At 41.5% G+C, this 19,504-nt stretch overlaps 1 pseudogene; it reads right to left on the minus strand.

Annotated features, from left to right (window-relative positions):
• Nucleotides 1–2,383: 2,383 nt before the first annotated feature.
• Nucleotides 2,384–19,134, minus strand: LOC142663662 (RING finger protein 24-like; annotated as a pseudogene).
• Nucleotides 19,135–19,504: the final 370 nt, after the last annotated feature.

Consider the following 19,504-nt stretch of genomic DNA (forward strand, 5'->3'; position numbering starts at 1 on the left):
CCTTTGTTGCTCTGAGTGTGAAAGATGTACTAGGATATTTCTAATGTATATAAAGCTGTATGTAAGCATTCATTACCCAATAATCTGCTAGTGAAGATCTTAAACTTGCTAATCATTTTGCAGGTAAATGGTAGATTTGAAGCATAGATAATGGTAAATGAAGTATAAGGGTATGTTCACACGCAGTGTTTTCAGACGTAATTCGGGCGTTTTACGCCTGAAAAAAACGCCCCTAATACGCCTACAAACGTCTGCCCATTGCTTGCAATGGGTTTTACGGTGTTCTGTTCCCACGAGGTGTAATTTTATGCGTCACTGTCAAAATACGGCGTGTAAAAAGATGCCCGCAAAAAGTGCATGTCACTTCTTGGGACGTTTTTGGAGCCGTTTTTTATTGACTCCATTGAAAAACAGCTCCAATAACGGCCGTAAAATACGCCGCGAAAAACGCGAGTTGCTACAAAAACGTCTGAAAATCAGGAGCTGTTTTCGCCTGAAAACAGCTCCGTATTTTCAGACGTTTTTGGTCACTGCGTGTGAACATACCCTAAGGCCTTATTCACACGAACGTATAATACGTCCGTGCAACGCACGTGGACCTATGTTAGTGAATGGGGCCGTTCAGACTGTCAGTGATTTTCACGCAGCGTATGTGCGCTGTGTAAAACTCACGACATGTCCTATATTTGCCCGTGTTTCGCGCAGCACGCACCCATTGAAGTCAATGGGTGCGTGCAAATCGCGCTCGGCACACGGAAGCACTTCCGGGTACTGCGCGTGCTTCGCGCAACAGTAGTAAAATAAATTTATGAAAACAGAAAAGCACCTCGTTCTTTTCTGTTTGTAAACATAAAAACAGAGGGCTATAATGATGCCGGCTGCGCGACAATCACGCAGCCATGCACCATATGCTGATGACACACGGACCTGTTGCGCGTGCAAAACACATCCGTGTGAATAAGGCCTTAATGTGAGCTGTTTCACTGGGACTTCGGTGGCACATTTACTATGCCCGACCAGTGGTCTCCAACCCATTGCTCTCCACCTGTTGTAAAACTCCCAGCATGCAGTCTGCATGACCATAGAATTTCGGAAAACAACCCAAAAATCAAGACACTGCTTCAATATACTAACATACTTTATAAAGGTGTATTTTTATATATATATATATAGAGAGATATATATATATCTCATGCTCTCATCTTGCTACTAATTTTTGCTCACCTACTGAATGTATGAAAGCAAGAAGAGGACAGATGGAGGGAATTATGACCCAGATCAGACTACATGGTTGGTTTGTAGTCGGTTACCATGGAGACACATGGGTCTTAATGGGATTTGTGGACACTAAACAGTAGATTTTTAATAAAACTCACTGCGCATTGTTCACTTTCTCCTACCATCTACTTTTCTTGACTTCCAGATCATAAAAGTCCAACATGGTTAAAAGTTTTTTTTCCAGGTTTGGAGGGAATTTTTTTTTTGTTTTGTGTTTTTCCCCACACAGCGCCACTCTTGTCCATACTCTGTTCAATTGTATACAGGTATGAAAGGCTTATTCCCATCATATATTATGACATATTGCTAGGTCCCTTTAGCGTTTCCCCTGCACAGTGACGCCGCCGGCCGCGCATAGAACTGTAACGCCTCTCCATTCATGAAAAGGACTAATGAGCCTCAGTTCTTACAAATCGCTGCAGCTCTATACTACTGAGGATTGGTGGGGATCCCAGCATATTAATTAGCATGGGAGGCTCTGGTGAAAACCTTAAACAACATTAAAGTCATATGAGAAGGAAGTCTGTTTCAAAGGGCCATAATGTGGCTGCATTTTAGTGTTCATATTATGGCTGCAATACCTGGACCTCCCTCGGTTCTACTGAAATAAACGTAGCTCACCATTGAATCCTATGGTGATCCAACTTTTAGTTCTGTAAAATTGCAAGGGATCCAGCAAACTGAAACAGACCTTACTCATCTGGGATGGGGCTACCTGTGAAGTTATAGATAAATCAAGAGTTTCTTGACTTTCTACACTTCCACTGTATTCTGCACTTTCTCCAACTCTCAATGTTTTCCCATGTTCTACTTTACCCTCCTCCAGCCAGAATACAACATGCACTGTGTAACCCTGTCATCTTAATGAATATCTGATCTATTTCTGAAGATGGATTAACGCTCCCTGATTGATATGGGTAATCCTTAATGGAGATTGATGAGAGTGCCTGTTACCTCACATAACCTGAGACTGGAGCATCCCAATAATTATTTATACTAGTGGTGAAAACTGAGCCTGAGTGACCAGTACATGGTGCTTTTCACACTATACACATTGGCACGCTTTCTCCACTGCAGCTAACTAAACATGGAGCTAAAGACGACTTCATATGTGTTCTAAGGAAGGTCTGGGCATAGACAATGAAATGGTTTTATTACACATAGGACACGAGTTTCGCACTTCTAACCATTTCGTCAGGCACCTAGAGGGAACGAGAGGAAAGTCAGTCATACATTACCTGCAAAATTGTTTCTATGAAGGACTAAAACGTCTTAGAGCTCATACGGACAACAAGGTCCTAACTTACAGATATTTTTTTTTGTCAAAATAACGAATGATTTTTATTTCTTTTTGCCAAGACCAACAATAATAACTCGATAGATTATCTCCAAACGGATGTATTTATTTCATTGCATAAGTCTCCAAGAATGTTACTTGTGAACATCACTGACATGAACAAGTTTAAGAAGTGTTTCCCACTTCTAAAAGAGTACCCAGTAAAAGCCATAGTAATGCCACTTACTGTACCCTGTTCACAAATTCAGCATATCCACACTAAAAGGTAAAGACTATAGCAAGGTGGAGAAAGTAAGGGCAGGTGAACCTATTTTATATGGTCACTGGTTCACATGATGCGTCCACAAATAATGACATCACCTGCATGGTCTCCTGGCCGTATTGTTTACCTATGGCACCAGTTGTCCCACAACTCTAAATTGGGGCATAATATAAGTGTCCTAACTTTTTGCTTTCTGTATTATTGGGCAATGTTTTTATATAACCAGGAAATCGTGATAACTGAGACCCACTTAGGGCTATGGCAGACTTACAATTATTAAGTGCTGGGACAGCAATGAAGTAGTATTTCTATAAGTTGGTTCTCCCCTACAATCTAAAATTCTAGCGTGTCATCAGTTGTCTTATTATGAACAGCTGTATGGCATGATCCTGTAAATGACTCTTGTATAGGGAATGCATCACCCTATTCCAGGCTGGCACTTACTTTGTGTGGAAAGTACGAGTGCAAGGACACAAGCCAAGTTCTTCCTTCACTTTAAACTCTTCCAGACACACGGCACACATTTGCTGTGGATATATCATTTACATTTAGAAATCGGATCTATGTGAATGTTGTCAAATACACTTTCTACAATGTGGACAAAACGATTTGTTTTATCACAAATAAAAATGGAATTTGCATCCTGCTACACCGAAAATGCTGATTTATAGCATAACATAGCCTAGCGTATTTTAGTTGGATCACCAATTTGAAATCATGGGAACACCACAGCAAAACCTTATGCAGATGGCAGTGGGTGTGCAGGAGACCTGTAAGGTGACGCATACTACAGAGCCATGCACTTGTGGCCGTATGTTGCTCTATACAGCACCATTTTACCAAGATATTCTTCCCTGGCAGGAATGGTTCCAGGGAAGAATACCCTAGTAATAAGGCATCTGAGGGTACATAATATATATATATATATATACACTCCTCCCACTCTGCCCTGGGTGATTTTAATCAGTTCAATGCTGGATCCTACCATCCCCAGGTATATATGTAGGCTTAGTCCCAGTTCTGGGTGTATGTGCAGCGTAGGTTCCCACCTTACAGAGGTCGCCTTGTCGTGGCAGGTGGGCTAACACTTTTTGATCAAAATGTGCACTAAGAACCTCCCTATTTGTAGGTAGATTGAGCTTTAGTGCATATCTATTTATATTTAGTGGTTTAGGTGGCATTAGTGTTGCAGGGTGCTGTCACCATTTTTTTATATCTGCTATATATATATATATATATTTATTTTTTTTCCCCCTGATACATTCCACATGAATCTGAAATTGGGGAGAATACAAAGATATGTTTATGGGCCTATAAACTTCTATGTATGCCACATTAGGACTCTGAACAACTAAGAACTTGTAGGGAGCTGTAATACAGCCATGTGCATGAGGCCGTAGAGTATTCCATCATGTGTCTGAAAGGTCACTGGGGGAAATTTATAAAAAAATAGCGAAAGGCAAAAGCTGATAAATACAGCAATATTCGAAGCTTTAAGTTTTTAAAATTAGACAATCCCTTTAAAATACATTTTCAAATATTCTATTATGCAACTCCCAGTTAATCGATAAAGGTGTCCGTTCAGGATCGTCATCCATTAGTCTGAGTTAGGCTGGATTTACTTGAGCATGTCCGTGTGTCATCACCATATGATGCGTGGCTGTGTGATTTTCGCACAGCCGCCATCATTATGACACTGTATGTTTGTAAACAGAAAAGCACATGGTGCTTTTCTGTTTTCATTCACACTTTTTACTGCTGTTGCGCGAATCACGCGCGTCACACGGAAGTCAACACGTTTGCTGTGCAGTAGTGTCGGGATTGTGTTAGCGAAGTGTCAGAATTCTGATTACACATCACGTCCTGGCTGGAGGTAATGTATATTCATTGTCATGACACTGCAGTAATGTTATAGTGTGTTTATGTGGCAGCACATAGCGATATAGCTGTATCGCTATGTGCTGTGTAAATGAATAGGGAGAAGTGTATGACGCTGATTGGTCAGCGTCATACACTTCTCTCCACAACGCCCACTTGGCCAAAAAGTAAAACACGCCCAGTTGTTCATTAAGAAACTCATTAGCATAAAGCTAATATAGGGCATAACTCCGTCAAAAATGATCGTTTTTCTAAATAAAAAATACTGCTGAAATCTACATCACAGCGCCGATCACATCATGTACAATATAGGGCAATTATAATGTGGTGACAGAGCCTCTTTAAATGTTCCAGAAAAATCCAGTTATGCTAGATCTACTTCAGGGTTTTCTGAAAAAAAGGGCTCTAGAAGAGGTCTCATCACCAGAGACGGTGTGGGGTCTATTCAAGAGTCTTTGCAGTCCCCAAGCAAGATCAGGGCTGGAAGCTAGTAATAGATCTTACATTTCTGAACAGGTTTATGAGAAAAAACAAATTTAAGATGGAGTCCGTAATATTGATCTAAAAGATGCCTAACTACATATGCCTATTATCCATTGCCAACGGAAATTCCTCAGAGTAGCAATTCAGCTCGGGCCTATAGTCAAACATCTGCAGTTCACATGCCTCCCTTTTGGCCTTTCATCCTCACCGAGAGTATTCCCGAAGATCGTTGTGGTTATTGCAGCCTTCTTCAGGCTGAGAGAAATATATCTCTTACCATATTTGGACGACTGGTTCCTTAGGACCTCCTCAAAGGAATGTCTCTTAGAGCATCTAAATTTAACCCTCGGAACCCTGACCAATCTGGGTTTTTTGTTGAATCTCAAGAAATCCAGATTGACCCCCATGCAGTGCTGCCCCTTTCCAGGGTTTGTAATAGATTTGGTTCATATGTACATCACTCTGTCCCGTCAGAGAATTATCAACATAATAAAAAAGTTAAACTTGTTGATCACAGCCCGCAGAGTTCAGATCAGGGAAGCATTGAGTGTCCTAGGTCTTCTGATCTCGACTGGATGCAGTACCATGGGCCAGGTCACGCTTCAGGAGCCTTCAATCTGTCCCAATGGGACAGATCTCCAAAAACCTTAGACTATTGGATTCACCTCTCCAAAGCGACCAAACTAGATCTCCACTGGTGGTTAGCATCTAAACGCCTAAGCAGAGGAAGGTCCCTCAGTCCACTGCCTCAATTAGTCTTGACTACAGATGCCTCAAAGAAGGGTTGGGGTGCGCACTTAGGTCAGAGGTGGGTCAAACATCTGTGGCAACCAAAGGAAGCACAGATTTCCTCCAATATCAGGGAACTCCGAGCGATCTTCTTAGCCCTGCGCCACTTCTCGGTTTATCTTTGACACCACAGAGTCGTTGTACAAACAGACAACTTAGCTTCAGTATTGTACCGGAACAAGGAGTCCATTGTTAATTCAGGAATGCAAGAAAATCATGATTTGGGTGGTAGGCGAATGTGGCAGATTAAGCTGCTATCCACATCAAGGGGCATCTGAATCTCCAGGCAGATTGGCTGTCGCAATTTCATCAAACCGGGGGAATAGAGCATCAACAATCGTATTTTCCTTCTGATCACTTCAAGATTTGGTCTTCCAGAAATAGATGTGATGGCATCATTCCACAATGCCAAAGTCCAGAGGTTTTGTTCTCGCTCCAGGGAAGGTCATCCGGAGGCTCTGGACAACCTTTCCATCCCATGGAAGCATCTGCTGATCTATGCATTTCCCCCCAGTCCCCTTAATCCCAAGAGTCCTAAAAAAAATTAATAGAGGATCGTGCTACAGCAATAACAATTATTCCATTCTGGCCTCGAAGAGGCTGGTTTCCTTTAGTCTTAGAGCTTTCCAGGGGTTGAAATTGGAAACTGCCGATATCGAAAGATCTCCTACAGCAGAGCGGGCGGTTTCACCCAGAACCAGGGAAACTGCATTTGACGGCATGGAAATTGACAGGAGAAATCTATCTGACAAAGGCCTGTCAGATAAGGTCCTTGATTTACTGGTCTGTGCGAGAAGACCTTCTACATCTAAAGCATACTACAGGATATGAAGAAAATTTGCTAATTGATGCTCGTCAAATAGTAAAAGTAATAGAGAAGGATTCCAAGTCATCTCTTAGTCACTGGACTAGAAATGTAGTTTCCTTTTCTTACGCTCAAGCTAACTTTTCGGATCCTTCTAATTTAAGGGCCCATTCTACTAGGGCCCTATCAACATCCTGGGCTGAAAGACGCTACGTAGGTCTAGATCAGATTTGCCAAGCAGCAACCTGGTCTTCAGCAGATACTTTTGTGAAGCATTACAGGCTTGATACCTTGGCTGACGCGAAGGTGTCTTTTGGCAGAAGGGTACTCGAGGTTGCTGATACCCACCCATTTTTTTTGCTATTGTTTTGAATTCCCATTGTGTGCTGCCTTTGAAACGATAGGGAAAGCTTAAATTTACTGACCGAAAATTTTCCTTTCCCTGAGTTCAAAGGCAGCACAGCTTCCCACCCCTATTTTTGGGTTATTACTAAATTACTACACATTGTATGTCTGGTCAAGGTGTGATTTATACTATAGGCCAGAGGGTTAATGAAGTTGTAATTAAGACTAATTATGTATTTTCTTATGTACTGGCTGGGAAGACGCAGGTCATTAACCCATTGTGTGCTTACTTTGAACTCAGGGGAAGGAAAAATTTAAGCTTTGCTTTTTTTTTTATATTATAGCTGCCTTTGTTACGCCATTTCATGGATTCATATAACTAGATAAAGCTTACACAAAGAATTCTGAGAATTGTTATTAAAATTGATAATATTACGGAATTCACAAATACTTATATAAGGCCCGATTTGCGTCCTCAAAAAAGACTTTTTCATCCAGGTGTCTATTTTTTATGTCCAAATGTCATCCGTTTTTCTTGTTTGGAAGAAAATTAAAACTGACTTAGCAGAGTGCTTTTTTCTGCTTCACTTAGCAATTGATCCTTGAAAAACAGACACCACACGGAGGTCATCTGTGTGCTGTCCCTTTTTTTCATGCACCCATAGATTTCAATGGACAAGGCTGGTCTGCAAATCCAAACCAGAATAGGGCAAGTTGCAAGTTTCTTGCAACGGACACATGCCCTGTTGACTTGGACCTGCTCTTAAAACGGCATATGGACAAAAAATGAAATAGAGCGGGGCTCGGCCGTAATGTAAAGATTTAGGACTTATCCACACGAACGTGTTTAACGTCCGTGATACGTGCGTGAAAATCACGCGCGTTGCACTGACCTATGTTAGTGAATGGGGCCGTTCAGACAGTCAGTGATTTTCACGCAGCTCATCTCCGCTGTGTAAAACTCATGACATGTCCTATTCTTGGCCGTTTTTCCCGCATCATGAACGGCACACGGAAGCACTTCCGTTAGTCGCGCTTGATTTGAGCAACATTAGATAAAGAAATGAAGGAAAAAATAAAAGCACTTCCTTTATTTCTTTTTCTAAACATCAAAACCGCGTGTCATAAGGATGGCATATGCGTGAAAATCACGCAGCCACGCACTATTCACTGATGACACACGGAACTGTAACGCGTGCAAAACGCTGCATTTTTTGCATGCGCAAAACGCAAACGTTCATGTGAAAGAGGCCTTAGGCATGGAATCCGCATCTAAATTCTCATCAAATCCTGAATGTGTTCACTTAAGGGTATGTGCACACACACACTAATTACGTCCGTAATTTACGGACGTATTTCGGCCGCAAGTCCCGGACCGAGCACAGTGCAGGGAGCCGGGCTCCTAGCATCATACTTATGTACGATGCTAGGAGTCCCTGCCTCGCTGCCGGACAACTGTCTCGTACTGAAAACATGATTACAGTACGGGACAGTAGTACCAAGGAGAGGCAGGGACTCCTAGCATCGTACATAACTATGATGCTAGGAGCCCGGCTCCCTGCACTGTGCTCGGTCCGGTACTTGCGGCCGAAATACGTCCGTAAATTACGGACGTAATTAGTGTGTGTGCACATACCCTGAGGCTTTTACCAGTACGTGCCATCCATAATGTATACTGAACAATATGTTAGACCCCAACAAGGCTGATTTGTTTTATCCTTCAAAACCACCTGGAAATGTAAATTGACCTACAGGTTATTACCTTCTAAGAAATGATTGGCAAACATTTTATATGAAGGGTATGTGCACACGAGAACTGGCTTTTACGTCTGAAAAGACAGACTGTTTTCAGGAGAAAACAGCTGCGTCGTTTCAGACGTAAAAGCTCCTCCTCGCATTATGCGAGGCGTCTTTGACGGCCGAACATTTGAACTGTTCTTCATTGAATTCAATGAAGAACGGCTCAAATTACGTTGCAAAGAAGTGTCCTGCACTTCTTTGACGAGGCAGTCATTTTACGCGTTGTCATTTGACAGCTGTCAAACGACGACGCGTAAATGACAGGTCGTCGGCACAGTACGTTGGCAAACCCAGTCAAATGAATGGGCAGATGTTTGCCGACGTATTGTAGCCCTATTTTCAGACATAATACGCCTCGTTTACGCCTGAAAATAAGTCATGTGAACCCAGCCTTATACATTGGTCTATGGCTGATGATTTATACAAAATAAATGTATTAGGCTCTGTTCACATCTGCGTTGGGGTCCCGTTCCGACGTTTCATCTGAGGTTTCCGTCAGAACGGGACCATGAGCAGACACAAACTGACACCGACGGAAACCAAAGGATCCATCTTCATCACCATTGATTTCAATGGTGACTGTGCCCGTGGTTTCCGTTGTGCACCCGATCAGTCGTTTTACCGGAAGCAATAGCATAGTCGACTACGCTATTGCTTCCGGCAAAATGACGGGTCCGGTGCACAAAAGAGGCAAACGGAAACCACCGGGACCGGCTCCGTCACCATTTAAATCAATGGTGATGGAGACGGAAACCTCTGGTTTCCGTCGGTGTCAGTTTGTGTCTGTTCAGGGTCCCGTTCTGACGTAAATCTCCGACGGAACGTCAGAATAGGACCCCAACGCAGATGTGAACAGAGTCTTAACAGCAGCACTGCAATAACTCATGGAGACTCCAATTACAAATAGTTATTTATGTTCGGATCTGACCAAATGGGTTAGCATACCGTCCGTGTGCTGGCATATGGTGCCTTTGTATGTTTCCCCCAAAAGCAATGCTTCTAAAGGAGAATATCTCCGTGATACCGCATGCATTGAAAGACACTACAATTTTTTTTTACCTCACAGATTCTGTGAATCCATGAAATATAAACCTCTGTGTATAGTATATGTCATTAGGACAACTGCCGATCCATGGCTGGTGTATGGAGAATCGGTTTGATCTTCCAAGTAAAACACATTACTATTTTTATTTTGTTACTTTTCTCTTAAATTGTAAAGTCCCTTTGGGTTTCCTTCAGACACACTTTTGTCAGCATTTTTTTGTTTAGAAAACAATGTAAAAGGCCTACTTTTTTATGATACATGTGTTTTTTTTTTAGGAATGAATACCGTAGGCAACACTTCATAATCTATAGCTAAAAATATACGGACATCCTGTGAAACTAAATCTGCTTCATGTGTCTGTCCAGGGAAATTAGACTGTGAACTTCACTCCACAGTAATCTATGTAAAAACCAATGTTAAATTTTTGCACAACATTATGTAACATATCATTGGCATGTAAATAAAGAATAATAGGATGCTATACAAATCACTGATCTTTGCATCAAATATTTGCTTAAGGGCCTGTTCACATCAGAATTGGTTTCCGTTCACGGGTTCCGTTGCAGCTTTCCGTTGATTTCAATGGTAATGCTTCCATTGTAAATGGTCTCTGTTTGTCTCCATTCCATAAGGTTTCAGGTTTGTTTTTTTATCGGAAACAATAACATAGTCGACTACACGCTAAAAAAAACACAAAACGGAAACCTTATGGAACAGAAATAAATGGAAAGCATTTGTATCGGAAGCATTACCATTGAAATAAATGGTGATGCAAACGGAAGATTTGGTTTCCGTTTGGCTTTCCGTTCATGGGTTCCGCCAATGGGAAGCTGCAACAGAACCCATGAACGGAAACCAATGCTGATGTGAACACCGCCTTAACAGGAAATAGAAATAACATTTCATTAAATCTATTTTATAAGCATAAAGGTTGATGTCTCTGAAGACTTGTCATTTCAGTGACACAAACTGGACACATGCAGGTAACCAGCTCTGTATGGCATTAGTGAGCAGCTGTGCCCTATAAATAGTATCTAATGGGAACATTTACAAGTTAACATTTGATCTCATGAACAGCCTGTATTTTATCTCTGTTACATGAGCAGATACATAGAAGTTTGGAAGATCGTCCTAAGAGAGACTTGACTCACAGCTATCGGAATCTTAAATAGGGCATTCCAGTTTCAGCAAATACATGTTGTTCAGTAATGAAAAGTTCAAATTTTCTACTATACTTTCTGTATCAATTCCTCATTGTTTTCAAGATCTGTTTGCTTTCATTCAATAGGAACCTTTTATGTTTACGCCAAGGGAATACAAATCAGTGCTGGTTATGCGATGGACACATGTGCGCCACTAGTTACAGTTATCAGAGCTCTATCTTGTCACAAGCCAAATTCTCCTTTAGGCTGGGTTCACACACCCTATTTACGGACGTAATTCTGGCATTTTAACCTCGAATTACGTCCGAAAATACGGCTCCAATGCGCCGGCAAACATCTGCCCATTCATTTGAATGGGCTTTACGATGTTCTGTGCCGACGGTCATTTTTTTTACGCACCGCTGTCAAGACGGCACGTAAAAAAAGACGACCGCGTCAAAGAAGTGCCTGTCACTTCTCGTGACGTAATTGGTGCAGTTTTCCATTGGCACCATAGAAAAACAGCTCCAATTACGTCCGTAATGGACGCAGCGAAAAACGCCGGCAACATGCTATTACGTCTCAAATTCAGGAGCTGTTTTCTCCTGAAAACAGCTCCGTGATTTCAGCCGTAATGGACGCTGCCGTGTGCACATACCCTAAGAAAGCAGGCACGTGCATCCAGAAAAAAGGAAAAGTATGGGTGGATTCTCAAGGAGATTTTGTGCAAACTGGACACATGCAGGTAACCAGCTCTGTATGGCATTAGTGAGCAGCTGTGCCCTATAAATAGTATCTAATGGGAACATTTACAAGTTAACATTTGATCTCATGAACAGCCTGGGAAAATCAGCTCCATTCATCTCTAAAGAACTTGCAGGAATCCAGGTACCTGCTACAGAAACAACCCCATTCAGATGAATGGAACAGATTTTCAGACTCAGAAAATCTCTGGAACTAAATCTTCCACGTGTGACTGCACCCTATAAAAGGAAAGAGTGATACTTCGCTCGTTTGTGTCCACTCCGGTGTTTGGGTAAAGAAAATAACTGCCACAAAAACTGCATGTGTGATTCAAGGCAGTAAATCTTTCCTTTTATGCTTGTCCTTCCTTTAGAATCCACATCAGTGTTTGGCTTAAAAAAAAATCCATAAAAAACTGCATAATGTAAATTGACTAATACCAAGATGCTTTGCCCCATGGAATGCAGAATCTACAATATACGGCAAGAATCACACACACAGTTTTGATGCACTTTTTGGATCAGTTTTCAGGTGTTTAAGCCAAATCCAGAAGTGGATCCAAAAGAAACGTTATAAAGAAAAGACTGATGCATCTCCTATTTTTGTGTTCACTACTGTGTTTTGTTAAAAAAAACAGAGCCAGCATTTCAGTGCATCAGATGTGGTTACCAAGACCACCTTAGACCTATCTGTCCCCACATATGTCGCGGCCATCAGATTACGAATGGAGGAACGGGGAAACATCTCATTTTCCAACTGTGCCCAAAGTGACGGAGCCGAGGAGTTCCATAACGAACCTAACTGGTCTAGGACGGCTGCTACGTTATATGCCGTTACCTCTGGGACTCCCAGACCTCCTTCCTTAACCTTCTGATACAATAAAGATTTGGCAACCCTCGCTCTTTTATTATTCCAAATGAACTGGAGAAACATATGTTGAATTTGAGAAGTGATGCTAGTAGGTATTAACAGTGGAATAGTCCTACAGAAATACAAGTATTTGGGAAGCAGTAACATTTTAACCAAATTGACTCTAGCAATCCAGGATAACTGGAACTTGTTCAGTCTTTCACACTCCAGTCGTAAATCTGCTATTAGCCCTGAGTAATTTTCCTGCAGAACCAGAGACAACGAGGAGTAGAGTTTTATCCCCAGGTATGTCAACCCTGATTCTGCCCATGCCATATCAAAGTTGGACAAAGTGCGTTTCAATTGAGGCTGGAAATTAGAGGTATGCGCAAATCGCTGGGTGTACTTATCTAATGATCATATACCATTGCAAGCGTTTCAACCTTTGGTCCCACATGTATTTTTGCAGACATGGGAATCGCTGGGCGTAACAGCTCTCTCAGATTTATATGAGGGAAAACACTTCAAATCCTTTGAGCAGTTGGTAAGGGAATATGACGTAAATAAATCCATGTTTTACCAGTATCTCCAGATACGGCATATGATACAAACTATAGCCATCCCAGCTCAACCCAAAAGTCTTTCCCCATATCATAAATTCCTGTTTAAATGGCAAGGTCACAGTAAGGGTCTAGCTTGTAGCTATGATCTAATTTTGAAAAAACAGTCCTCAGGGAAGACAGTTCACATATTACGATGGGAACGGGAGATGGGTTCGACGTTTTCCATGGCACAATGGATGAAAGCTTCTAGTTGGATTACTCATCACTCCAAATGTGTTAACCATATTGAACTCACCCGTAAAATCCACATGAGATGGTACCTAACTCCTTCCAGATGTGCACACATATTCCAAGGCAGTTCTAATGGCTGCTGGAGAGGATGTGGTTCCCTGGGTTCCACGTTGCATATGTGGTGGTCCTGCCCTAGGGTGGGGGTACTGAGGAGGGAGGTATTTCGCCTCATTCTTGAAATTATAGGAGAACCTATGAGGTTCTGCCCAGAATTGGCTATTTTAGACATTGGCTTGGAAGACATAATGGCGGAGCATTGGGTACTGATACACCATGTTTTCATTGCTGCTAGAATGGCAATAGCTAAGTCATGGAAATCAACTATCTCCCCTTCTTTATCGGAGGTGATAGGCAGGGTAAATATAGCATGTCATCATGAATCCATGCTTTTACAATCTCCCTCTGGGTATGCGAAGAATTCACGGTATTGGGAGCTTTGGGTAAATTCGAAGTATTACACTTAAGTGCAGAAAGATCGCTGGCAATATGACATATTTAATATTAACATTGGTTTGAAAATGGCATAGTAAAGTTCTTACGTTCTTTTGTTGTTGTTTTCTGGTTATGATTATGTATATCCTTCAATGACATATCACATGTATGTATTATTGTACACAGGTCCATGTTCTGGGACCAAGGATGGTTTTCTTTATTGTTTGAAAAAAAGTTGTACAAATTTTTTCAATAAAAATTTATTGATTTTAAAAAAAACAGAGCCAAAATCTGCATCTAAACTGTGTGGGTGTGATCTTGGCCCTAATGTGCTATGTAACCTTCCAACGTATAAATCTACATTCACAGGATGTTTTAGCCCCACACCCACTGCACCCAGGAAAGCCCACCACGAGTACATTTAAAGGGAAGGTGTCACGAATTTTTTTTTTTTTATGTTATTGCTTTTAGTATATCGTTAAAATAAATTTTATTTATTTGTGTTGTACTTTTTTCTTTCTTCTACTTCTCTATGGAGGCTGCCATTTTTTTTTTCATTTCTGTATGTGTCGATTAACGACACATACAGAGATAGAATACGGCACATACATCCCCATAGTGAATGCGAACGGGAGCCGTTCCATTCACTATAGCATATGCCGTCTGTGTGGGAACAGCTCAGTGAAAACGGAATGGTTGGGCGGTATGTGTAAGCATCTGTTCATAGTCTGATATTCAACAAAATGTGACCTAATATTTCAAGTAATGAAAAGCTAAATAAAAGAACAGAATTTTTTTTAAATTAATCTATTGAAGAAATAAGCATACCTTCTTATAGCCACGCCTCATTTACTGCTCCTGTTGTTTGAGTCTAAAATTAAGAAAATTATGTATCATTGACGCGAAGGTGCAGATCTGTACAATTTTTTTATTATTTTTTTTCCCCCTGAATAAGATTTATCAAGTTATTAAGGATTTTACTTGCCCACGCAACACACTTTGTTTGGGTTTACCAGTCGTGATGGTGCTTCCCAAGCCCTGCACAACTTAAAGGGTTTGTCCAGTTTAGAAAACTTATTTTCATATACCTTAATAAAGAATTCGGAGTTAATAGATGGGGTCCTCTTTTCACGATCCTCGTATCTTGGCAAGAGTGGAGAGCGGTTACAAAGAGCGTCTCTCACTATGGAGGACCTGTCCTGTCCCGTATTACACAGACAACTTCTTGATTTGAATAGGCACTGTGTAATGCTTAATTTCTCCTGTGGTGGTGCTGCAGGGAAATTGAAGGCTAAGGTACTTTTACACTGGCCAATTATGGCCTAGCGCAACAAGCGCCGACCAAAGAGACAGCTCGTTCATTGGCGCTCATTTTCTCCTTTCACAAGGAACTAGTATGGGGACGAGTGCTCGTTACTCCGATCGCTCGTCCCCATACATTTCTATCATGTTGGCAATGGGTCTCCCTGTTAACACAGGGAGATATTCTGCCGACAATGATAATATTTGACACATTTAAAATTATCCGATCAGCTGATGAACGAGCGTTTGCTTGTTCATCTGCTGATCGCTGCCCTGTTTACACAGGGCAATTATCGTGAACGCTCGTTTGCCCGATATTTGACCAGTGTAAAAGGTTCTTTACAGCCAGGATTTCCCACAGATTACAGCGGATTGCTGGGGATCGTAAGTGGGGTGCACTATGTGATCTTTTTGTCAAGGGACCCTTCTAACAAGTAGGAATTGTCCAAAGTGAGGAACCTCTTTAACCCATTAGTGACCGGCCTATCGTGTTTCTACGTCGGTCACTAACGGGTCTTATTCCGATGCCATAGACTTTTTACGTCGCGGCATCGGCATAAGTTTACAGAGCAAGGAGCTGTCAAATCTCCCTGCTCTCAGCTGCTAGAGGCAGCTGAGGGCTGGGAGCGTCCCTGCTCTGCCGTGTGAGATCGATATTAGTATCTATCTCACACGTTTAACCCCTCAGATGCGGTGCTCAATAGCGAGCACCGCATCTGAGTGGTTTTGGAGAGAGGGAGGGAGCTCCCTCTCTCCCCCACCGACACCCGGCGATACGATCGCCGAGTGTCTGTGTCTCTAATGGCAGCCGGGGGTCTAATAAAGGCCCCCAGGTCTGCCTGAAGTGAATGCCTGCTAGATCATGCCGGAGGCATGACCTAGCAGATGCCTGTCCGTGTTAAACGGACAGGCAGTAATACACTGCAATACAAAAGTATTGCAGTGTATTATAAATGCGATCGCAGAATCGCATATTATAGTCCCCTAGTGGAAAAAAAAAAAAGTTTAATAAAGTTAATTTAAAAAAAAATGTGAAAAAAATGAAAAACCCAGCTTTTCCCCTTACAAAATGCTTTACTATTAAAAAAACAAAATAAAGTTAAAAAGTTACACATATTTGGTATCGCCGCGTCCGTAACGACCCCGACCATAAATCTATTACATTATTTAACCCGCACGGTGAACGCCGTAAAAAAATTAATAAAAAACTATGGAAAAATTGCTGTTTTCTGTGAATACTGACTGTAAAAAAATGTGATAAAAAGTGATCAAATAGTCGCATCTACTCCAAAATGGTACCAATAAAAACTACAAGTCGTCCCGCAAAAAAAAAAGCCCTCATACAACCGCATCGGTGAAAAAATAAAAACGTTACGGCTCTTCAAATATGGAGACACAAAAACAAATAATTTAGAAAAAAAAGCGTTTTTACTGTGTAAAAGTAGTAAAACATACAAAAACTATACAAATTAGGCATCGTTTAAATCATAACAACCCGCTGAATAAAGTTAGTGTTATTTATACCACACGGTAAACGGTGTAGATTTAGGACGCAAAAAAGTGTGGCGAAATTTCAGATTTTTTTCTATTGCCCCCCAAAAAAAAGTTAATAAAAGTTAATCAATAAATAATATGTACCTAAAAATGGTGCTATTAAAAAATACAACTTGTCCCGCAAAAAACAAGACCTTATACAGCTATGTCGACGCAAAAATGAAAGCGTTATAGCTCTTGGAATGCGACGATTGAAAGACGTAAAAAATAGCTTGGTCATTAAGGTCCAAAATAGGCTGGTCATTAAGGGGTTAAAGTGTAACTAAACTTTCGCAAAACCAAAACAAAACTATTATGTCACTATGGGAAAAACAGTGGTTTTTCACTTCAAAGTACCTTTTTTCAGCTTTTTTCCCTGTGCAACAGTCCACATCTATTCTCTCACACTTTCTGCTTCTGGCCAGATGATAGGGACATTTGTTACAGTGTGTGATGAATGCAATATTCAATCTGCCCATATTTCCCATCACATTCTTTTCACTGCACTCTACTGCTACCGGTTCCAGATTGTATAGAGAGGGTACAGGGAGGCACCGCCAGATGGGCACTTATTATGCAGAGAACCCTGCTACATACTATGGAACAGGCAGCAGCAGAGCGCAGGGAAGAGAATATGATGCGCTCTGCTAGCTGCATGGTGTCAGGATGGAGACAAACATGCTATGCGGGCACAGACCACCTGTACACCCAGGCAATACATACAAAACGGTGTACAAATTTCTGCTAGCAACAAGAAATAGCCTAGAAATAAAATGTGCTAAAGAAGGCTCAGAGTGGCTATTTCACATACATAATTACACAAAAAGGACCCCAAATACATGAAAGTACATTACAAAATGTATTTATATTACACATGCTGCCAGAAAATAAAAAAAGTTAATTGAAAGTTTAGTTATGCTTTAAGCCATGTTTTCGACTGATGAGAGCGAACAAGCCTGAGGGTATGTGCACACGAGAACTGGCTTTTACGTCTGAAATTACAGACCGTTTTCAGGAGAAAACAGCTGCGTCGTTTCAGACGTAAATGCTCCTCCTCGCATTATGCGAGGCGTCATTGACGCCCGTAATCTTGAGCTGCTCTTCATTGAATTCAATGAAAAACGGCTCAAATTACGTTTCAAAGAAGTGTCCTGCACATAGTGTATATATGGGTATGTTCACACGGCCAAATTTCAGACGTAAACGAGGCGTATTATGCCTCGTTTTACGTCTGAAAATAGGGCTACAATACGTCGGCAAACATCTGCCCATTCATTTGAATGGGTTTGCCGACGTACTGTGCAGACGACCTGTTATTTACGCATCGTCGTTTGACAGCTGTCAAACGACGACGCGTAAAAATACCGCCTCAGCAAAAGAAGTGCAGGACACTTCTTTGGACGTTTTTGGAGCTGTTTTCTCATAGACTCCAATGAAAACAGCTCCAAAAACGGACGTAAAAAACGCCGCAAAAAATGCGAGTTGGTAAAAAAACGTCTGAAAAGCAGGGTCTGTTTTCCCTTGAAAACAGCTCTGGATTTTCAGACGTTTTTGTTGACTACGTGTGAACATACCCTAAGTGTCCTGCACTTCTTTGCCGAGGCAGTCATTTTACGCGTCGTTTGACAGTTGTCAAACGACGACGCGTAAATGACTGGTCGTCTGCACAGTACGTCGGCAAACCCATTCAAATGAATGGGCAGATGTTTGCCGACGTATTGGAGCCGTATTTTCAGACGTAAATCGAGGCATAATACGCCTCGTTTACGCCTGAAAATAGGTCGTGTGAACCCAGCCTGAAACTGCTTCATGCTGGTTTCAATAAGTGGTACTGTATTTAAGGACATTGTCATATTTGTAGTCAGTCCTCCTACCATTCACCGTTTGCTGAATACAGCAACAGATCCTAAGAAAGGGAAGGAGGAAAGTCTCTAGGAAAGCTGTTCCCCCCCCCCAATCCTGTTGATATAATTAAACAAAAAATAATAATTGGATGGGAACACAGACTGCAAATAAGGGTCAATTCAGACTTCATTTGCATGTGTATATCAGGAGAATTTCCCTACATATACCTCCTATGGAAGACTTTGATGTTTACTACTGTAAATTGGATCAGCATCAGCTGGGAATGCCATTTACCACCAAAGCCTTGCCTGAAAAGGTAGCAGCAAAATATAAGGCAGAATATCAGTAGCAGGAACCCAGCACCAAAGATGAGAATGAAGAAATTCAGAGGCACGGCACCGACAGTCTCCTTCGTCATATTAAACTTTTGCATAGGGTGGCCTGGGGACATGCTGTGTGAAAACAGGAGGTTATAGCAGAAGTTTAAAGTCAGCAATGACCTACATCAAATGTAACAGCGAAATTTTTCAGGGGTTTCTGGTTCCACCTCTGGACAAGTAAAGTTAACAGGCATCGGACTACAGTCTGATAGATCCAGTGTTCCCATACAGAAATCCAGAGAACCATGGGAGTCCCCAAATCATGTTTCCATAAACAACTATTCTAATGATGATCGTCAAGTGACTTATGTTTTATTTCACAGAAGGTGAACACCCAGAAGAGACTGTAGAGTTGTTGGAGATTCTCTTATTATTGCCCCCTGTCACTAGTATGTTCAGTTGTTTGCAGTTTTCCTCTGCTGCCTTTGATATTCATTCGCC

This window comes from Rhinoderma darwinii, chromosome 11 (genome assembly GCF_050947455.1).
Source record: "Rhinoderma darwinii isolate aRhiDar2 chromosome 11, aRhiDar2.hap1, whole genome shotgun sequence".
Lineage (NCBI taxonomy): Eukaryota > Metazoa > Chordata > Amphibia > Anura > Rhinodermatidae > Rhinoderma > Rhinoderma darwinii.